The 23493-nt window shown below is 37.1% G+C and overlaps 1 long non-coding RNA gene across 1 annotated transcript; it reads right to left on the bottom strand.

The window, feature by feature from the left end:
* Positions 1-11765: 11765 nt before the first annotated feature.
* LOC149954434 (uncharacterized) lies at positions 11766-22987 on the bottom strand. The gene is made up of 3 exons (XR_016479909.1): positions 22793-22987; positions 12474-12807; positions 11766-12404 (listed from the first exon to the last, which is right to left on the bottom strand). It is a non-coding gene; the product is annotated as an uncharacterized LOC149954434 (long non-coding RNA).
* Positions 22988-23493: the final 506 nt, after the last annotated feature.

Here is a 23493-nt window from a genome sequence, read left to right as displayed (position 1 = left end):
CCAGAGAGAACGTCGCGTAAAAAACCTAGAGAGCTTCGTAAAATATCCAGAGAGAACGTCGCGTAAAATACCTAGAGAGAGCTTCGTAAAATATCCAGAGAGAACGTCGCGTAAAATACCTAGAGAGCTTCGTAAAATATCCAGAGAGAACGTCGCGTAAAATACCTAGAGAGCTTCGTAAAATATCCAGAGAGAACGTCGCGTAAAATACCTAGAGAGAGCTTCGTAAAATATCCAGAGAGAACGTCGCGTAAAATACCTAGAGAGCTTCGTAAAATATCCAGAGCGAACGTCGCGTAAAAAACCTAGAGAGCTTCGTAAAATATCCAGAGAGAACGTCGCGTAAAATACCTAGAGAGCTTCGTAAAATATCCAGAGAGAACGTCGCGTAAAATATCCAGAGAGAACGTCGCGTAAAATACCTAGAGAGAGCTTCGTAAAATATCCAGAGAGAACGTCGCGTAAAATACCTAGAGACCTTCGTAAAATATCCAGAGAGAACGTCGCGTAAAATACCTAGAGAGAGCTTCGTAAAATATCCAGAGAGAACGTCGCGTAAAATACCTAGAGAGCTTCGTAAAATATCCAGAGAGAACGTCGCGTAAAATACCTAGAGAGCTTCGTAAAATATCCAGAGATAACGTCGCGTAAAATACCTAGAGAGCTTCGTAAAATATCCAGAGAGAACGTCGCGTAAAATACCTAGAGAGCTTCGTAAAATATCCAGAGAGAACGTCGCGTAAAATACCTAGAGAGCTTCGTAAAATATCCAGAGAGAACGTAGCGTAAAATACCTAGAGAGAGCTTCGTAAAATATCCAGAGAGAACGTCGCGTAAAATACCTAGAGAGAGCTTCGTAAGATGTGTCTAGAAAACTGAAATGGGTCTAGAAAACTGAAATAGGTCTAGAAATCTGAAATCGGTCTAGAAATCTGAAATGGGTCTAGAAAACTGAAATGGGTCTAGAAAACTGAAATGGGTCTAGAAAACTGAAATGGGTCTAGAAATCTGAAATGGGTGTAGAAAACTGAAATGGGTCTAGAACGCTTGAAATATTCCTAGAAACCTGAAATATATCTAGAACTATCTTGTTCAGTTTTTTCCGGTTTGGCGCCCCATATGAGTGGCCATGAACTTGTGGGTATGTAAAAAGAACAAAAACCTCCTTATTTTCCATACCGACAGCAGATACGTAAAAATGGCCTAACTCGAATGTTGTGTCGTAACTAATTAGCTGTTCATCGTCTGGGTTTTCACTTGATTCTCGTAAAAGGCGTTTCGCCAAAGCAATAAGCCATTTAGGTTACCATAGAGCCTTCTAGCGACCAACGCGAGAAGCTTGCTAAACTACTGGATTTCCGTCTGCCAATTCGTCTACTCACAGTCTAATCTCTACTTCCGACTGTGAGTAGACGAATTAGCAGACAGAAATCCAGTAGTTGGGCGAACTTATCGCGTTCGCCGCTAGAAGGCTCTATGGTAACATAAATGGCTTATTGGTTCGGGATGGCCCCAAACGACGAAGAAACATTTACAATTATACTAATAATTGAGTGGAATCTTTTAAAAAAGAAAATAATTTAATCAAGGTTATTCCAAAATGCTTAAAATCAAATTAAATCGAAGTAAAGTTAACGATAAAATTGATTGGAACTCGTGTAAAATGAATCTAACGCGGCTTCTTGTTGTTATGCTTTTGGTGAAGTACGCTTTTACCTTGGCTAACTGGTAGGGATGCAACGGTTCCACTTTTTTGGACTTTCTCGGTTCCGGTTCCTAAATTTTTGCTTTATCGGTTCCGGTTCTTAAAATTTTAATTTATCGGTTCCGGTTCTCAAAATTTAGAACCGATCAGTTCCAGTGTGTTTAGTATTAATTAAAGTTAAATACACAAGCAATTCAAATGAAGTTAAAGATAAATAAAATCCACCACATTTATTTATTTAGAATATAAAATTTGTCTTTGATCTATTATATTTAAAAAATAGTAGCTTTCTCAGTGACGTAGCTATGGGTTCGGGGTCCTCCCGCGAAACTGTTTTTGGGGTCCCTTATAATCATTAAGGCCGAGTCGCGATTATCGCCATCTAGAGTTAGGGCTAACATGTATCGCCTTCTACAATTAGATTTAACACGTACTTGCATGCAGGGCCGGCGGATAATGCGGGTATGGTGGGTAGAAGTACCCGGAATTGATGTCATCAAAGTCGGTACTGTGGGGATAGAGGCCCACGGCCATTGTCACATAATAGCTAGGTTTCCACTCTCCTCGAAAAGGTTTTGCAACGAATAATAGAGCCATGCCGCCTACATAATAATTTGCACAATTTTCCCGGAACTACGTGTTTTTCCTATCCCCTCCTTGATGAAGTTAGTTCATAAACGGGATCGTATTTAATGGTTTTCGTTGTACCGGCCACAATTAAAAATTCGTCACTGAGAGAAGAACCGCTTTCCCTGTTTTTCCCCAAGGTGTATACAGATACGCTATAATGGTTTTTCCCCACCTTCTTCTTCTCCCCATTGTAGGAGTGAGTCCGAGTAACGCGTGACACTTTTCAGTATTAAAACTGCAGAAGTAAATTTGTAAAATAGGTTATTAAATATAAGTTATTAATTCTAATGGGACAAGCGTGAATAATAAAACGCAGTCTTCGCAAAAGGGCAAATCACAACTTAAACATAGACCTTTGACAAGTTTTTTTTTATTTCCCTCGCGTCAATCCCCTTTCTATTTCTGAAAATACGGTAAAGACGGACTTATATCGGGAAGTGATGCGGAAGATCAATACAACACTATCTTTATCTCATGCTTTAAATATCGGTGATGTTGAAAACTATGCACGCGGTACTGCCCCGATTAAAATAGATTGAAGTAAATCATCAAAATCAAAATTTAAAAATACATAAAATGATAAAAGCATAATTTTCATAAGTGTATTTTAACGTTAATGTTTGTCGTCATTAGTCTCTCTGTATCAAACATTTATATAAAATAGTTATCAGCTGTTACATTTCTACCTCGCGTTGTGAAGTAGGATTGATAAGTGCGTACACTATAACTTTTAGAAGGTAAACGATACTAAATGTATATGACCTATATGATATTGAGTTGATTATTCGGTTAGTAGTGGGCTCTAATGTAAGTGTTCAAATAATAAATAACTGATTCTCCCAAAACTGCTTATTTGACACCAAAGCCATAAAGGCTCCATTTATTTTTTAAATAATTGTAATTTAAATAATCGGTGCCTAATTTAAAGGAACGACGTTTTCTACCACAAACTGGGGTAGGGAAAGTACCCACAGTGGTCAGTACTACGTTTTATAACGTTGTCTCTACCTTTCTATATAATTGAGTTTAAATATTTGTACTCAGATCCTTCAAACATCTTTACACGTAGAGTCATATGAATTTTAAGACCTACATGAAGTCACGCGTCAAAATATTTGGAAAAATTGTGGAATCAGTTCATTTCCGAAAATGCAATGCGCAGTACAGTTTTTGCATTGCACAATTAATACTAAGTGATAATAAATTTGAGAATACTAAATTTTTGTAGTTTTTACCTCTATCAATTTCTCTTAATTAGTATTATATAGGCCTATCGTTTTATGTAGGATAACCCAATAAATCCCCCCCCCCTCGTCTGACTACCCACCCGAGATTAACACGATCCGCCGGCCCTGCTTGCATGTTAAATATATAAAACGCTTAAAAATGGCTTTAAGCCCTAAGTGAAACGATTAAGATAAATCACGGCAATCAGCGTCTGGAGCATTAAAAACAAAGGTTCTGGTAGAACTTGGAAGCGAGGGGTCGGACATTTGCCTGTTTTGTGTACGGGATTTTGGATTTTTTAAAAATCCAGGATTTTTTATTGTGGATTTGTCATACAAAGTCTATGGGAGCAAAATTCTTGGATTTTGGATTTGTGGATTTTTTCCAAATTTTGTACGGGATTTGGCCAAATGTCCGACCTCTCGCTTGGAAGTCTGGAGTTCAGACTCCCAAGTCCGACCAGAATCACGATCTAGACGACTTAATGTAAAATAGTTCAAAAAAATATTGCTACTAATCTCGCGTAGGGAACTCATGTAAGCGCGTTATTTGTTTATTCAATAAAGTAGGGTAAAAATTAAATCTTCTGTTTGAAAATTCCCACGGTTTCATCGTTTCAAGATGGCGGGGGGGGGGAAGGATGTTCTTTCAAATTCTGGGGAGACATTGCCTTCCCTTCCGCTCCTCATTTCATAAGCGTAGGAACGTTTTAGAAGTTGGAGGGGGCAAAGAGAAACGGAACGGGGGTCTAGGAGCTTAGCCCCCGATGTAGAGTGAGTAATCGGTCGCGAATGTCATTAAGGGATTAACAGTAACAACAGTTATCATACGAAGTGTATTTTAGTCCTTAGAGTCGTTTATGAATTTAAGATACACAAATCCACAATAATAAAATGAGAATGGTTTTGAATTTTTAAAGGAGTGTAGATTCACCGAATGCATCTGTTACTGTTTGACTAATATGTAAATTGGCGGGAAAAGACACAGTTGAGCTTCTATAAGCTTTATATGCTTTTAAATTGAGAATTTGAGCTTTCAACTGACCAAAAAGTTGAAGGGGCAATAACATTAGTTGCCCCTCCCAGCAAAATTCTAGGGAGGGGCATTGCCCCGCTGTTTCCTACGCCCCTGTCTCATTTCATTGAAAAATATAAAGACGGGATTGCTATGACTTGTTTTGATTTCAGTTGAGTATATCGTTCTAAATGGAGTCCATATTATTTCGTTCAATAAGCATTGCCAGTGGCGGATGTACACTTTTCCCAAAAATAGGCTGTTCACATTTTGCCGCCCTTACCTTTACAATTGTCAGTTCCCATTTTTTTTTACAATTCAACAACTTGGTTGAAAGTGCGCAAGAAATAGTTTTTGGGTATCTATTTTTTTTAATAATTAACTAGACCTTAGGCACCACCACAGGCCCCAAGTCGCAAACGACTTTTATTGCCTTATTTACGAGTGGCTCTTCATGCTACGCGAGCTTACCGTCAGCTCCCTACACTTACTATTACCGTTAATCTCCGCAATTTTCCGGGTTTTTTAATAAAACCCGGATACATCGGGTTTTATTGAGTTTTTTGGGGTTTTATTACAATTTTAATTGGGTCGAGCTCAAAAGAACTCGCGTATTTTATTTCGTATGAGTTTTTTTTATTTTGAACCCTGCTTACAATCATTTAAAAAAATAACAAATTGAATGAAGCTATGAAAGTTTCTTACCAAACCTAAAGTGCACATGTGATACTGATTAAGCTTTTTTAATTTTTAAGAAAATAAAATTGTTTACACGTGTTTGAATTTTCGGTAAAGAATAGAGATAATTAAGAATGGCCGGAAGGCCATTCTTATTTAAGGGGTCAGCGCGATTTCCTATGGCTAAAATTAATACAGCCAAGCGCAGGAGAATCAATAGTCAGGTCGCTAAAAATTTTAAGACTTTATTTTAAGCGATTTTCATGCACAAGATTCAGTATTAGGGAGGCTAGCGATAGCTACACGGCTTCGTTATTACTGTCAACTTAAAAAAAACACATGATAATCGGAATACATTACATGGTTTACTCGACAGTAGGTAAAAGCCTACCAATGGCTTTGCTTTATTGAAACGTTTTTGACATGACGGCTTTACTTATCGGCTGGGAAGTTCATGAGCTACCCTGTTCCAAAGTTTGAAAATAAAATTTTTGGTCGGTACCGCCTTAAAAGTTTTAAATCTTCTCAGTGTTCATAAACGTATTATTTGTAAATAAAATTGGTTATGGTGCATTTAATTATGCATAAATAATTATTTAAAAAAATAAAATAACCATAATCTTGTTTAAATTAATTGAAAATTTTGATCCACATTTAAAAACTTAAGCCTTTGCTCCCCTGTACGTTTACGGTAAATGCTAAATTATACAATTGTCTTTCATAAATAATTAATAATTCTGGATCAAATAGTTTTTACATATTTAATGTAAGATATCACATTTTTATTAAAGTTAATGGTTCATTTGGTTGAGCTGCTTTTAATAATGTGTACTTTGTTTATTAAAATAACCATTATCTTTTTAAAAACTTATGCAGAGCTGCAGTATCAAAAATTAATTATATCCCAGGTATCAAAAGCACGTGTGCATTTCGTGGATATTTGGTATTTATGGTTGATATAACGTGTTGAAATATTTATATACGTATTAGTCACGTATAATATTGGTACATCAAACACTTGGCAAATCAAGTGTTAAATGACACGATTGTACTACGTACATATTTGGGCTATGAAACATCTACATAGGGGTACTGTTAAATCACAAGTGTTGTGCACGTATAAATATCATACATAAAATCTAGTTGGAATCTAGTGTGTATCTGTATGTACATTGCACGTATATAAATAAGATATGAAACACTAGATTGGAGTAGTGTTTAATCACACGTTATTTGCACGTATGAATATCATACATAAAAACCTAGTTGTATTCTAGTGTTAATATACATGTACTTTGTACGTATATATATGGGATATGAAACACGTGTAGAAACTATACATAAAATATATTTGAAATCAAGTGAAATTCTGCATGTACTTTGCACATATAGATTCCGAATATGACACACTATATTTCCAATTTGTAAATTTTTCTTCTTTGCATCTTACCTAAAAACTTGTTGGGTTCATTTAGTCGAAATGTATTTGGCGCTTATATGTCCTAGCCCTTATTGTGCTGAATGAAAATGGTCGTGAAAGTGACGTCACGGTGTTATTTTATTATGAAGTTTATTCTCGAAATCACTGTTACCTGGGACAGTAAATGGTCCGCATTTCAAAATAATACACATACACGGAACATTAACTGATCAGAAGATGGCGATAATCGACCATATATAGCCATGCGTGGCTGGGTCCTCGAATACCCAATAAATAAAGTTTATGTAATAAACGCTGATGATTTACATAGTCGAAGGCTTTTTTACTCCTACAACGTAGTTACTATCATCTAGATTATCAATAATTTTCTTATATACAGTATTAATAGAAAATTCCACACTACTGTTTGTTCTAAAACAAAATTGTTTGCTAGATATTATTTTGTATTTTTCACAGAATTTAATAAAACGAGAATAAAAACAATTATCGAATAGCTTTGCAAAAACGGATAGAAGAGAGATAGGCCTTTAATTATCTGCAAGATGTTTATCACCACGTTTATACATTGGAATAATTATTGTACTTTTAAACTTACTTGGGTAGTTACCAGTCGTAAAGGACAAGTTAAGTAAATACGTAAGACGGGTTTTTATGTATGGTGCGGCTAATTTATCAATTTTTGGAGAAATATCGTCTAGTCCTGGAGCTGAGTAGGAGTTTAAGGTTGAGATTAAATTTTCCAATTCAGTTTCAGTTACATTGGTTAAAAATAGAGAATTGCTTATTTTTTTTCTCACATTTTTAAATGAATTATTGGTGTTATTATTGTTTGTTGGCACATGAGAATAAAAAAAAAGCGTTTAAATTTTCCAAACCTAGATTTACAGGTTGGTTAATTTTCTTTGATTTTCCAATTAAGTTGTTTATAGTTTTCCAAACCTTTTTCATTATCTAATACTTGTTTTTTTAAGTAGCTATTTCTAGAATTCCTTATACAATTATTACATTGATTTCTTGCAGCTTTGTAATTAGTCAAGTTTAGATCATTTGGATTAGAGTCATATGTTTTTTAAATTTATTTTTATTTTTATTTTATTTTGTATATATTTTTATTTATAATTTCTGCAGTCATCCACCGTGACGAACTTTTATAGTGTTTACTTTTACGATAGGGAAAGTTTTGGTTATAAATATCTAAAAAAGCATTTAGGAAGAGATCAAAGGTTAAGTCTAATTCATTACATTGGTAGATTTTGTTCCAATTTAATTTTTTTTAGGCTTCAATAAAATTGACAATGTTTTTTTACTGAAATCTACATTCTTGAATTGGTTTTTCAGAATTAGCTTCATCATATTTAATTGTTACAGCTGTATTAGAGGTGATCATTTTATAAGTTCTTAACTATGAGAAACTTTCTTTCACACGGTGAAGCCCCCCACACACATTCCTATTGTGGTGAACGAAGAAAAATAAACCTTTTCAACATTTTTTTATTCTTAAGGCTGGATCGGATTTCCTTTTTGACTATTCTCAAAAGCTTATAACCCAGGGAAAACCCATAACTTCAAAATAGTTTCTATTCAAATAATTGAACCAATTTTCAAAATGATGATGATGATTTTGGTGTGAGACCAGATTTTGCGATTTAAAAGCCGGAAAGTTTCTGGTTAAAAACTTTAGTTCAGGTAAGGCCGTAATGGCAGTTATAGGTAGCCAAAGGGTTAAAAGCTAAGCCGTTCTTACTGCTTGATAAACAAGTATTATCATAATTATGCATGCGTACATATGATGTGTACAACCATCTATAAATTTTTCGAAGAGCAAAATAGTTTTTGAATGTTAAATTTTCGTTAAATAATCAATTAGTGATTTTAATTCCAGATAATTCCGGATAAGGCACTGTCTTTGATACTGGATAAGTGATACTCATAGCGGTCAGAATCTCGTTCTTAGGCTTAATGAATTAGATCTAAGACATATTTTGACTTACTATTTCCCTTTTGTATTCCTCGTAAACATTGTCTCGGCCCGTTCTAGTAGCTCAGCCAATATGAACATCCACCAGCAAGTGAAATCAATATTTGGAAACCTGTACTGGTACGTAAGCCCACCTTTCCATTTCAAAACTTTATTTTATTAGTTATTGCCAAATTTATCACTATTTTCTCATCTACTATGTATATATTTCACGTAACAATCTTAGATATAAAGAAAATTGCTGTTTTTTATCTTTTACATTGAACTCAAGCCCACGAGAAAACTAACCGCGGATATAAAAAAATGGAAGTCAGCTTTCCGTTAATTTTGGTGGCACAAGAATGTCTAAATGCCAAAAAATGCAACACCGAAAATAAATGGCCTCGAGAGCTTAGTTACGCTACTGAATGGTTTATTTGTCACTTAAATACAATTTATGTTACTGAAATTTTGAGGTAGAGAAATTAATGAAGCTATTCATACTTTGTAGCTTTCTCATAAGTATTCCTTAAAACTTTCTTAATTGGATGGTTTTTGCAACATGTAAACGTGAATCTTTAAACATAAAAATGAGCCTAAAATTTCTTCCCAAAACTGTTAAATTCGATGAAAAGCGTGTTTATTCCGATAATATACAGTATATACAATTATTGACTAATGTCGTTTTTCTGGAGGACAATGACAGACTGCTCTGACACTACAGAATAGACGATCGGTTTTCCTCAATAGAAACAATTACCAGGACCCTGGAAATTCTCGTTTATCTAGGAATATATTGATTTCGCTTTGCGTGCAAACGTTATAAGGTGTAAATATTATGACGACGCTACACAAATTTCCACAAACATTACATATATATTTATATATATTATATTATATAATAGTATAATCGCACTTTTTCAGTAAAGTCCGATTCTCAGATAAAGAGCTGATGTTTGTAAATACTTCAGGCTATTTAAGGACAGAAACATTTTAAGAATTAAGGCGAACATGTAATAACTTCGAGTTTAATATTTTTGTCTCTGCTAGGACTAAATATTGTGAACCCAAGTGGGAATCGAAAACAACACCTGACATTCTGCTTAACATGGAATTCGATTCAGAAAACAATGCGAGTGAAACACTTACTTCAACACATGAAAATAACAAGCGTGGATACAGCCTGGTGGTTTGGTGCTTAACTAAATTTGGCTTGGCAAATGAAACTGGAACTAGCGTCAAATTAACAATCAAGAAAATGAGTAATGCTTCAAAATGTACCGCCGCTGTGGTCAATTTGTATTTCGCGTATTATGTATATTTAATAACTATGTATGGCATCAATGCAGATAGCTTCCTATTTGCCGTAAATGTTATCGAACACGCTGTTGAACTAACAGCGTCCACTTTTGTGGTCAACTATTGCTTGTTTTACCAAAACCTGGTTTTTAAATGTATCAATTCTCTTTCCAGACTCAAAAATGAAACTTTACCAAAGCATTTTAAAATGAACTCTTCGCAATTTCTGAATGTTTGCGCCGTAATAAGTGGATTATTTATCTTATTCTTCTTTGTAATTGGTCTAATTTTTTGCTACAGCGATCGCGATCACTTGCTTGCCTTTATTAAAGTGCACCTTCAAAATTCAAGGTTTTTCCACAATAACAAGGGTGTCACGTATATCATCTTGGGACTCGATATTTCGCTATACATATACGTTCTTATTTTAAATTTGGCGTTGCAAATCTTGTTGGCTTTTACGTGTGATTATATTCGTTTGCACGTTATCGTTTTGAAAGAATATTTGCTCAGTGGTAAAAGGAATGTTAACATTTTCGCTAACAAACACACTCAACTGCTTCGAGTGGTGCGAGACTTGGACTTTTCAGTTAAATGGATATTGTTTATTTGGATTTTAGAGTGGCTTAAAACTTTTTGTTTTAATTTAACGTTGCTGCTTAAAAATTATCAGACGAACGATTTGTATCTAGCATTTGTGGTTTTTCAAACTGTTCTACCATTGTTAAATATTAGCCTGTTGATGTTGACCATTTGTTTTTTAAGTGATTGCAATTTCGCCCTCGCTTCAGCCGCGTTTAAGAGCTTGGAAATTGTGTATAATGAACCGTATTCTATTTTGAAGCATTCAGAACAAATTTACTTGCGTTGTAAAATTAGCTGCGGAAATCTGAATTTCACGTTCTTGAACTGTTTAGCTATTGATAAGACATTTGTATCGAGCATTTTTGGAGGGGCAATTTCGTACCTTGTATTCGTTTTGTCAATTGTTCCAAAATACTCGAAGAATGACGATTCGTGTGAATGCAGTTGTGCGACTTTCAACATTTCAACCGCCAGAAATTAGTATTTCACGTTCATTTCTCATTAGTGCATAATAAAATAAAATAAACCTTTGAAATTGTACCATGTTTTGAATCTTTTGATCAAGCTGAAACATAAATTTATCAAGTTAACTTACCTTGTTTTCATTTGTGACCAATTGTCGTCCTTGCAGTCGCTGTTATTTAAGTAAAACTGTTAAGAGCAACTGAACGTTGGACTCCCTGTGATGTATGAACGTCAGAGAGGGGTGTGTCTATCCGGTGATTGAGAATTTCATTCTCAATCACCGGATAGACACAAAGAGCTTGGCTCCAGCCGTTCACCCGCGCCTCTCCCGTTCCTCCCCCACCCGCGCCCCCATCTCAATCACCAGAATTTCCAATCACCAGAATTTCCAATCACCAGAATTTCTATTCACCAGATTCTCCCGTTCACGGGTTGCTTTCCACCCAACCCCCATTCACTGGATACTTTATCTCTCGTTCACCAGCTCCTTTCCCCCATTGCGTTCACCCCTTCTAATCACCAGTTGCTTTCCCCCATCCCCATTCTCCAGAATTTGTTTTCCTCGCGCAGATATCTGGAGATTAGATTTTTACCCGTTTGCTTATCGCTTCAGAACTCCTTAATTTCTAATCTCTAGGCAATAATAACAAGTTATTTTCAATTTAATTAATTTTTTATTTTATTTTAGAACTTTGTTTACATGTTAGTAGGTACTATCAGATATTCCATTAGATGGTTATCTTGTGCATTACACAATGAAAACAAATTAAAGTAGCTAAGTTTACAGGTTAATTGATTATCTACGAGTAAATTAGTAAAATCTTGTAGTACTTCCGAGGGTGATTTAAAACAGCCAAAATAAGATTTTACTTGATGGTACGAATTAAATTGATCTGGGTACAAAAATAAACCCTCGAAAGGTTTTCCATATAATAATTCGTGAATTTTTTTAAGGTTTTTAACAATAGCTAAGTACATGCATTCGATAACATTTTTATGTTCGTTTAAAAGATTTATTTGAAACCGAATAAAATCAATTTTTTTTTGGAACTCACCGATTTCGCGAGCTCCCAGATCCAGAACATGACCGTAGGCAGAGTTCAATTTGATGTTGTTGGTAGTGGCGACGACGGATACGTTGTTGTCGTGATAGTCGATGATGTTGTGGGTTAGAGACGATGCTCCGGTTTGCGTAGCGGCGAAAAGCTCTCCCCAAAGAGAGAGTAGATTGGTGAAAGCTTCGGAGGTCAGGAACAGAATATTTTCGTTCGATTTTTTGAAGAAGAGAACTTGTAATTTTGATCCGTCGAAACCAAAAGAAATGTAGACTGATCCTCCTAACGTGATTTTTATGTTGATACGTCTTTCTTGGCCCCTGCGTTTGGATACGGTATGCGTCTCGGCTATAGAAAATGAAAATGTTAAGCCTTTGTCCATTGAAATAGTAATAGTATTAATAAAATAATGCTTACCAATAGATCGTTTTTCCATGTTTACGGTAGATGACGAGAGCAAAGCGGATGCACTTCTTTTCAGTTCAGCGTCTCAGAGAGAAATGACGCATGGGAGATTAATCAGTTCCTATCTTGTTGAGATTAATTCATCACGTGATCTAAACTTCAAATAACCCTCAAATTCTATCGGCTCTCTCTCTCTGAGATAACAGTTCTAGACACTCGAAATTAAACCGTCCCGTGCTCGAAACTGCCTCTAATTATTCCCATTGACGTCACATATTAATCCACTTGGAAGAAGAAAAAAAACCCATTGTAGTTTCCTTTCGAGAGCTTGTGATGCAATCATATCCTAGAAAACAATACAATTAATAGAAATTAACATAAAATTAGTATACTTTTAATACCATTTTGTGAGCTACAGTGAAAAAAGTTACAATTTTACGGTAGAAACGTTTTCAAAATACCACAAAATGAACTCAAATAAGAAAATTGTAATTAAAATAATCACTACGGCTATAATTTTAGAAGGTTGTTTCAGGACGGTGATTATGGCAGATGTTTGTACTTCAGTGTCCATATCGGAAATGAAGTTAAATGGAATATTTTGGGTAAATAAGTATAAATTTTAGCATAACCCTAATATATTCTCGAGAACTGAACAAGTTCTTTGGGAATAAGAGATAAGCTTACTATCTTCCCCTAGGCCCTATATAAGGGGGGCGCCTGAACCGGGGGAACGTCACTCTATTGTTGTTCTTTGTGCGTCTAGTACCAGGATTTTTGAAGCGCGCTCTCTCTCTCTCTACGTAAGTTTATTTTGATTTTTTTTTATCGTAATTTTTTGAATAAGGTTTAAGTAAATCGGCATTAAAATGAAAGGTGTACAATACCCAGAAATTAATTTAGTTGATACCCCGGAATTGATTGATATAACTGATAACGAGCTCCCGGAAGTACCCATAGTAACTTTACCCGATTCTCCAGAAATGGAAATAATAGATTTAACTGATACCCAAGACCCTACCCTTTCCTTAACTACAGTAACTGATTCGCAATTTGAACGTTTAAAAGAAATGACAATGGTACGAGATTATCTTAGAGAATATCAACTAACCCATCAAATCTGTTCGCCCCCTATCGATAATTTACCTTCACCCCTTTTAAGACCTAGTTCTATTCCACCTGACGAAGTACGTTTTTCGCCCTCGTATACGCCTATGGATGCTCCCTCACCCTTTCTAGAATCAGATGACACATGCCACTCTTTATCTTTGGAAGATAATTTTATCATGTCGTCCCTCAGTACGGACAGCATTCAGCGCTTAGCTGAGAACGTACAAGTTGCCCGACGGGACGCGGAGGAACTTGCAGCCGCAGCCGCAAGGGCAGCCGAAATGTTCGAGGAAGCTAAAGCGTTGTTAGCTGCTCGTACGGCTAGTAGTAGTAGGCCACCTCATAATATTTCCCCTCAGCGTAATAATGACCCTATAGCGGTCGCAGGCCCCTCACGAGCTCCGCAGTATTCACCTCCATCATCTCAGACTGCTGAGAAAAACGCGAACCCCGAGAACGCAAATTTGGCTGCCCCCACTTCGTCTCCTCCTCCTCCTCCTCAAGTTGGAGGTGGGTTGGTTGACGTTCCAATAACGCCTCCGTCCTTTCCTAATTTACCAGGTTCTGTTAAAATATTGAATAATAATATCCAAAATTTCCCAAATTTTGGACTAATGGGACGGACTTTAAATGTCCGGTTAGAAAATAATATAGAAAATGGTATTTATATATTGATGGAAACCCTATTAGAGGACTGTTTGCCTTCAGATATGGTTTCGGTTTCATTCGTGAACGTCACTAACCCCGGTTTTCAAATTAACGTCAGTTTCCGGCGTCGGGACCAATTAGACTTGCAATGGTTGATGACGTATATCGATGAAAAAAGCTATAGATCCGAGAACGATGGTAGTTTTTTTGAAGGAATAGTTACGGTTACGTTTAATCGAGTCAGATTACCGCAAGGAGGAATTAGATCAGTTGGGTTAGGGATTTCCCTTGAAAAAGAGTTTTCTTTTTATAAACATTGCACGATAACGATAAATAACCAGGATAAAATTTGTTTAGCACGCGCTCTTGTAGTAGCCATAGCTCATAGAGAATACATGGAAAATAAAAATGATGGAGAACTTAAAAGAAAATATACTACTATAAGACAGTGTAGAGGAAAAAATATTGAAATGCTATTACAGACCCGCGAAGCTAGGACCCTTTTGGCTTATTCTGCATTAACAGACGAAGAATGCGCGGGTCCGGACGCTTTAACTCGGTTCCAAGAAATCTTGCCCGAATACAGTATTATCGTTTTTCGATTACGCGATCCCGTACCCTTAGTTATTTTCGGCGACGTCAAAGAAGAGAGGGAACTAGAAGGGCCTCTCCGCAAACGTCTTTATCTTCTAAATATTGACACACATTTCAACGTAATTACTAACCCTAAACCCCTTTTCGCGTTTAATTACTTTTGCGAAAAATGTTTAGTAGGTTTTAATCATCTCAGTGAGCATAAATGCATTCTTTTCTGTCACGCTTGTTGTAGAAAACAAGATTGCTGGAAGGAGGTAGATAAAATAACTTGCCAAACATGTTTAAGAGTTTTCCCTAATCAAAATTGTTACGATTACCATTTATCAGGACCCGAGCCCTTATGTAATAAAATTTACGTTTGTAATCTTTGCGGAAAATTTATCAGTATGTTTAAGCGTAAGGCAGTACACGTTTGTGGAGAGACCTATTGTCTTTCGTGTAGTGAGTTTAGCCCCGCAGGTCATCTATGTTACATGCAACCTTTAAAGACCGTCCGTAAAGATTCTGCCGATAAAACTACTCGTTCTCGAATAAATAGCAATAATAAACGGGTCCACGACTCCGACAATGAAGAATCACCACTGACCAAGAGAAGTACTCCAAAAACGGAAGTCTTTGTTTTTTATGACTTGGAATGTAAACAAACAAATCGTACTGACGCCAATGCTTTGATTCACGAACCAATTTTATGCGTTTCGCAAAAAGCGTGTAAATTCTGTTTCGAAGAAAAAGATAGTCAGTACGCATGCGCTAAATGCGGTAGTGGTCCTAGGGAGAAAATATTTCTCTCAAAAGACCCCGTCGGCGACTTTCTAGAGTATCTTCGTACGCTTAACAGAGTGGCTGATAAGATAATATGTATTGCCCATAACGCTAAAGGTTACGACGCGCAATTTATAGTACGTAAAATGATCGATTTAAAGTGGACCCCTAAAGTCTTGACAGACGGGACCAAATTCATGTATGTACAGTATAAAAAATTAAAATTCTTAGATTCCTTAAATTTTATGCCCTTTGCCCTTTCTCAATTCGTTTCCACATTTGGTTTAGATAATAATTTAAATAAGGGACATTTCCCGCATTTACTGTTTAATACCGTAGACCATGAATTTGATCCAGCCCGTTCGAACGAAACCAATTACGTACTACATAATGACATGCCTCCGATGGACGCGTACGACCCTAATCGTTTAAGCGGTAAGGCCTACGATGAATTCATCCAGTGGTATAACGATTCCCGGTCCGAAGCTTGCGGAAATTCGGACCCCAACTTTAATTATTTTGATTATAAAAGAGATTTAATCCAGTACTGTCGCCAGGACGTAAACATTCTTTTGCAAGGCTGTTTATCATATCGTTCTATTTTCATGGATAAATTCGAAATAGACCCGTTCTTAACTGCGATAACGATTGCGGGAGTATGCAGTTTTATCTTTAGGAAACACTTTTTACAGTCCGATACGATTGGTGTAGTGCCCCCTTTCGGCTATCGTATGAACTGCAACCAGAGTTTTGTAGCAATCGAATGGCTTGAATGGATGTCTCACTTACGAGGGAAGGAAATTCAGTCTGCTTTTAATGGATTTGAACCTAGAATTCTTAACATTAACGTGGACGGACTTCTCGATAACGAAGTGTTTCAATATCACGGATGTTATTTTCACGGGTGTAAAAAGTGTTTTCCTATCAATAGAAACTTAGCGTTATACGGCGACCACACTCAGACCCATAATTCGCGATACGCGTCAACCATTGCTACCACTAACCGCTTGAAACAATTGGGATACACTGTCCATGAAAAATGGGGATGTACCTTCAAAGCTGAGCGGAGTACTAACCCTGCCATCAACGCATATCTTTCTACCGAAAATTTAAAATTAAAAATTAAAGAACCAATCCGACCCCGCGAAGCCTTTTTCGGAGGACGTACGTCAGCCTTGAAATTACATCACAAGTGTAAAGAGGGGGAGGAAATTAAATACATTGATATTTGTTCACTCTATCCGTGGTGTAACAAGTATTGCAAGTTACCCGTGGGACACCCTAAAATACATGTAAAAGCTCCTTTCCCTGACATTTCTACCGTAAACGGATTAATAAAAGCCACAATGTTACCGCCTCAAGCTCTCTACCATCCCGTTTTACCCCAAAGAATAGGATCGAAACTAGTGTTTGCCAACTGCCAAAAATGTAGTGAGTCTCGAAACCAGCAGGATTGTCCCCACGAAGACTCAGAGCGACAAATAACAGGTACTTGGGTTGCAGACGAGGTACAGTTGGCAATCGAAATGGGTTACAAGGTAATTTCTATTCACGAAATTTGGGAATACGAGGTAGTAAAATACGACCCGATATCGAAAGAGGGCGGTCTTTTCTCCGAGTACGTCAACGCGTTTCTTAAACTCAAACAGGAATCCAGCGGCTTACCCGCGGGAATAGAGACCGATGAAGAGATTAAGAAATACGTTGACGAATATTACGAAAAGGAAGGAGTAAAACTTGATCCTACCAATATTAAAAAGAACCCTGGTCTTCGTACCATCGCGAAGCTTTGTCTTAACTCTTTTTGGGGTCGTTTTGGTTTAAACCCTCGCAAAGACCAATCGGCTATTATTAGCGATCCCAAAAAGTTTTTCGATTTATTCTTAGACCCAGACATAGAAGTTAAATCGGTTATTCCCTTAAGTCAAACGCATTGCGTGATCAAGTGGGCATTTTTGAAAGATATTGATCTTGTTTACCCAAACACGAACGTAGTAATTGCTGCCTATACGACCGCAATGGCTAGGATCAAGTTATACTCTTATTTAAGGAGATTAGGCCAGCTTACGTATTATTATGATACGGATAGTTGCATTTATCTAAAAGAACGAGATGGAATAGAGATTTATACGGGCAACTATCTCGGAGACATGACCGATGAGTTGGCAAAGTACGGAAAAGGCTCGTACATCCAAGAATTGGCAACAGGTGGCGCAAAAAATTACGCCTTTAAAGTACTGAACCCTACGACCGGTAAAGTATCCTACGAAATGAAAGTCAAAGGGTTCCGTATAAATCAAGGCATTAAAGATTTGGTTAATATGGACACGCTTAAAAGATTAATAGGTGTTGACAGAGAAACGAACGAGCCAGTAACCGTACCCCAGCCGAGGCAGATTTTGCGTCTACCCGATCATACGGTCGTTTCCGTCGACCGTACTAAAATCTATAGACCCGTCGTAGACAAGGTACGGTTACTGGACGACTTCACTACGGTACCCTACGGCTATAAAGCGAATCTAATTGGTACTGAGGACGGGGACGTAGAGCCCTCCAATCGCTAATTCTCGTTTAAAATTAGTCTCACCACTCTAAAGTGAATATAGGTTTCAGTCTTACGACTCTAAAGTAAATATAGTCTTGCGACTCTAATGTGAATATCAAACCTATACGGGGTAAGGGACGCAATAGGTTATTCGATTATATTTTTCCTCCGCTGAAGACCCCCATAAATTTAACCGAATTTTAATTTACATTTTCATTTGTACGCTAGTACTCGAAGGGAGATAACCATGCAATTTATTCATCCGTTTAATTGCGTAACGGCAGGCCCGAGTCAGAGTGGTAAAAGCTATTTAATTGAATCTATAATTAATCACGAAGAGGAAATGTTTGTTCCGGGTTTCAAAGAAATACATTGGTATTACGGAGAATGGCAAGCTCTATACGATAAAATGAAGCACAGGGTAGTTTTTAAAGAAGGATTGCCTGTTTTATCTGATTATGACGGAAAAGATCCTATATTATTAGTTATCGACGACCAGATGAGCGAGAGTAAAGGTCAAATTGGTGATTTATTCGTGAAAGGCACCCATCACCGTTCTCTAAGCGTTATTTTTATTACACAGAACTTATTCCATCAATCAAAAGATAGCAGATCCATATCCCTGAATTCGCATTACATAATTTTATTGAAAAGTCCCCGAGACCGTCAGCAAGTGGCTTATCTCGCTAGACAAATGTTCCCTGATAAGTGGCGTTTTGTAGTTGACGCTTACGAAGACGCGACTTCGAGACCTCACGGTTACCTAGTATTCAATTTAACTCAAACTTGTCCCGAAGATCAAAGAGTCTTGACTAATATTTTACCGGGAGAAACGTGCTACGGTTATCTCCCTAAATAAATAAATAGAACTTACATTTCGTAACTTCAATCAGTTATGAATCATGTCTCGTAGAGTACGTATCGAGAGAGACGCTCTCCGATATCTCGGTCGTTGCAAACCCGTTCAAAGAAAAGCCATTTTAGCTAAAGCCGACAAATCCCTCATAGACGCTATCAGTGAATGTATTCATAACACTTTAATTGGTAACGTAAAACTATCAAATACCCAAAAAACCAGGTTATCTCGTCATAAAAATACCCTTCGAAAACTAGCTAGTAAGCGGGTAGCTTGGAAAAGTAAAAAGAAATTGTTAGTTCAGTCTGGGGGCGGATTTTTCTCGTTTCTTCTACCCGTCGTTTCAACCCTTCTTGGTTCTATATTTGGTAGTAAACAATGAAACACGCCAGAAAAATGATTCTCGTCCCTAGCGGCGTTTTAAAGCCAGACCCGTTCCCGCACCCCCTCGCTCTGACAGTCTCTGAATTAGACGTTAAGATGGACCAAATATTAAATATGAAAGATTTAGACGACGCCTCGAAATGGATTTTATACGAACAAGCTTTAATGACACACGGAAATCTACGTAAGCAAGCATCGGCTCCTAAAGAAATCGAAATTGCCCCCGCATTCGACTCGCTAAGTAGGGACTGGATAGACGATTTGCCTTTGATATATTACCAAAAAGCGCAAAGCATGGTGGATCAGTTGGAAACTGTACCCGAAAGAATACGGTGGGATGAAAACGGGGAGCTCGTAATAAACGGTCGACCTATTAAAGGTTCCAATATTAGCGAAATTACCAAAGCGTATTTAAATCCTAAAACCCACCCAAAACCTATCGGATATTTCGCGTTTATTTCCAATTTAACCCAATTTAACTCTTCACCGGCAATCCAAGGCTTTCCCTCCCCGCTAGCTCCGAGAACCCGACAACGACGTTCTCCCGTTAAGCGCGAGTATCCGGTTCCTCAAAGTGGGCGTGCGCGCAGGACAGATAAGCCCCGTCCCACTCGTAGCCTTAACCGAGATCACTCCTCCTCCACGTCTGACTCTTCTCTTCACTCTTATAAACAAACAAGGAGTCGCGCGCAAAAGTCTAAAGTATGGGCGAAGCTATTTTAGAAAAAATATATTTTAACCCGAAGCATCCGGCTTCTTTCGGAGGCGTTGAAAGGTTATTCCAGTCCGTAAAGTCTCACGGCTTAAGTAGGGAAACTGTAGAAAAATGGTTAAGAGGAATCGACGCTTTTACGATGCATAGGCCGAAATATAAAAAGTTTCAACGAAATAAAATAGTAATTAGTAATATAAGGGAACAATACCAGGCTGATATTAACGATATGCGCTCGTTAGAGGCAGATAATGACGGATACAAATACATTTTAACAATTATAGACTGTTTTAGTAGAAAAGCGTGGGGGTTACCTCTTAAAACTAAATCGGGGAAAGAGGTTTTGAAAAATATAAAAATTGTTTTTAAAGACGGAATTCCATATAAATTTCAATCGGACAAGGGCACGGAATTTAGGAATAAAGAAGTACAAGGATATTTCAAAAAGAATAAAGTTAAATTTTTTAGTACCGAAAATGACGAAATAAAAGCCTCTATCGTAGAAAGGTTTAATAGAACGTTAAAAACAAAAATGTATAAATATTTTACCCATCACTCCACAAATAGATATTTGGAAGTCTTACAGGACTTGGTCGAAGCGTACAATTCCTCTTATCATAGCTCAATTAAAATGGCCCCTAATGACGTTTCGGAAAATAACGTATTACGTGTGTACAATAATATCTACTCTAAATATTATGCCGAGAAACTGAAAATGAAACCGCAATTCCAAGTAGGGGATTTGGTTAGAATAAATACAACTAAAATGATATTTCAAAAGGGTTTCGAAGCTAATTATACCGAAGAAATATTTAAAGTCGTAGCTATAGTTAAAAGACATCCCCCCGTTTATAAAATAAAAGACTTGGCAGAAACCGATATAAAAGGAACGTTCTATTTTCGAGAGCTTCAAAAGGTCAGTGCGCCTCGTTCGTTCAAGTTAAACAAGATTTTACGTCAGAGAACTAAAAACGGAGTAAAACAATTGTACGTTAGTTGGCTAGGATATCCTCCATCGTTTAATAGTTGGGTTAATCAAGATGACGTCTGGGATTTACATAACTCTTCCTAGTAATACTAGAGATAAGAATAAGAATAATTCAGAAAATACTCTAGCCTCGTATTCTACAACGTTGGCCAAACCCATTAGTTTACGCGGAGATTGGGAAATTGCTCTGGTAGAAATTATTTATCCTTTATCTTTTTATAACGTAAGCGAGCCAATGGGATGTGGAATAGAAATTAAGGAATTACTATCGAAACCTCCAGCCCACATAGTAGATTACAAATATACCTACGACTTCCGCGAGATACCTCAGGGCTACTACAAAAATCCTCATGAACTTTTGACAGTACTTAATGAAAGTATTAAAAGTTTGAACCTTGATTTAAAGGAAAGCGCTAATTCAGAGTTCGATAATGATTCATTAGGAAAATTTGAATATAGTTTAGAAAGTGGACACGTACAATACACTTCCTATAGTAAACATTATTATCAACTCGAGTTAACGCCAAAGTTGAGGAAAATTTTAGGATTTAGAGATAATGTTACTGATATTTCACCTAAGGTAGCATTCAGATCAGATTCCCCTATGCAATTAAACTTATTCATCCCCGATCTTATGTTCGTGTATTCCGATTTGGTAGGAAATGAAATGGTTGGGGATACATTAGCCCCCCTTTTGCGAACAATTGTTGTAGACCAAAACGCCCCCAATGGATCAACCGTTTCAAAAACTTTCGATTCTCCGCATTACCTTAAACTGAGTAGAAATTATTTTGACTGTATCGACATTAATATAAGAACTAGTTTAGGTGAATTCGTGCCATTTCAGTTTGGTTCAGTCACGTGTAAAGTACATTTACGACGAGCTCAGTAAAAAAAAAAAAAAAAAAGAATGGCTTATCAGTACGTTGATAGAAATTGTCCCTACATGCAATATTATTTAAATCAGGCGGGGGGAGGAGTAGATTTACCTTATTTCTCTGGGTTTGCGGGACAAAAAGGACACGGAATTGGTAGCTTTTTTTCAGGGCTAGCTAGGTTTGTATTCCCATTCCTAAAACAGTCTGCCAAATACGTGGGAAAAAGGGCTCTTTCTACAGGAAAGAAAGTACTCGGAGACGTCTTGCAAGGTCAGGACTTAAAAACGTCAGCCAATAAACGAATGACAGAAACTGTGGACGAAATGGCAGCGCAAGAAGGTTCGGGTCGTCGCAAGAGAAGAAAAACTACTAAGAAACCATTGAAGAAAAAGAAAAAGAGTTCAGTTAAACGCCGCAAGTTCACGCGTACGGTTCGCGATATTTTTGCTCTCTAAAAAAAAAAAATGGAAGTACTTAAAAGCGAATTAAATATTTTCAACGAACTACCAACTCAACTCAGCGTTGAAAAAGGTCAAACGGTATGGTGTAAGCCAATTTCATCTATCGACAGCAGTTCTATCATCGAATTCGTGGTACCGGGTACGGGAGACTCTTACACAGATTTGGCAATGACAATGATATATTGTAAAGTAAAAATCGTCAAAACCAACGGTGACAACTTGGATGCTGGGTCTAACGTTTCGCTCGTGAACAATTCTCTGCATTCGCTATTCAAACAATGCGAAGTGAAACTCAATGATACGACGGTTTCACCATCGGCCTCAAATTACCCCTATAGGGCCTATATCGAAACCTTGCTCAACTTTGGGTACGATGCAAAAAACACTCACCTTGCGACATCTGGATGGTACGATGACACGGCTGGAAGTATGGATCTGATAACAAACGCCGGATTCATAAAACGTCAGGTTCTAGCTGCTGAATCAAAAGAAATTGAACTTTACGGGAACATTTTTTGTGACATTTTTAATTTCAACAAATATTTAATTAATGGCGTACAACTTAAGGTTTCACTCACTAGAAATAGCGATAATTTTACCCTTTTTAGCGACACTGTCGACGCGTATAAAGTCGAATTTATAGACGCTGCTCTAATTGTACGTAAAGTTAAAATTATGCCTAAAATTTTATTAGCCCATCAGCAAGGATTATTACGTAGCAATGCCAAATATCCCTTTACTCGTACTGAAATTAAAGTTAAAACATTAGCTAGTTCTATTCAGAACGATAGTTTTGACAATATATTCTTAGGTCCGATGCCCAACAGAGTCATTATTGGTTTAGCCACCAACAAAGCGTATAAGGGCTCCGTTAAGTCTAATCCTTATAATTTTGAAAATTTCGACCTAAATTATCTGGCTCTATACGTTGATAACGAACAAATCCCTTCGAAAGCGTTGACCCCTAATTTTAATAGTAAACAATTTACGCTGGCCTATCATTCGCTATTCTCGGGATCTGGGATACTCTACCAAGACGAGGGAAATCACATTGCGCTGGCTCACTTTCCTCTAGGCTTTGCCCTATATGC

This window comes from Leiobunum rupestre, chromosome 3 (genome assembly GCF_980474605.1).
Source record: "Leiobunum rupestre chromosome 3, qqLeiRupe1.1.hap1, whole genome shotgun sequence".
NCBI classification, from domain to species: domain Eukaryota; kingdom Metazoa; phylum Arthropoda; class Arachnida; order Opiliones; family Sclerosomatidae; genus Leiobunum; species Leiobunum rupestre.
Note: the sequence above shows the minus strand (reverse complement) of the source record. Positions and strands in the feature narration are given on the sequence as shown.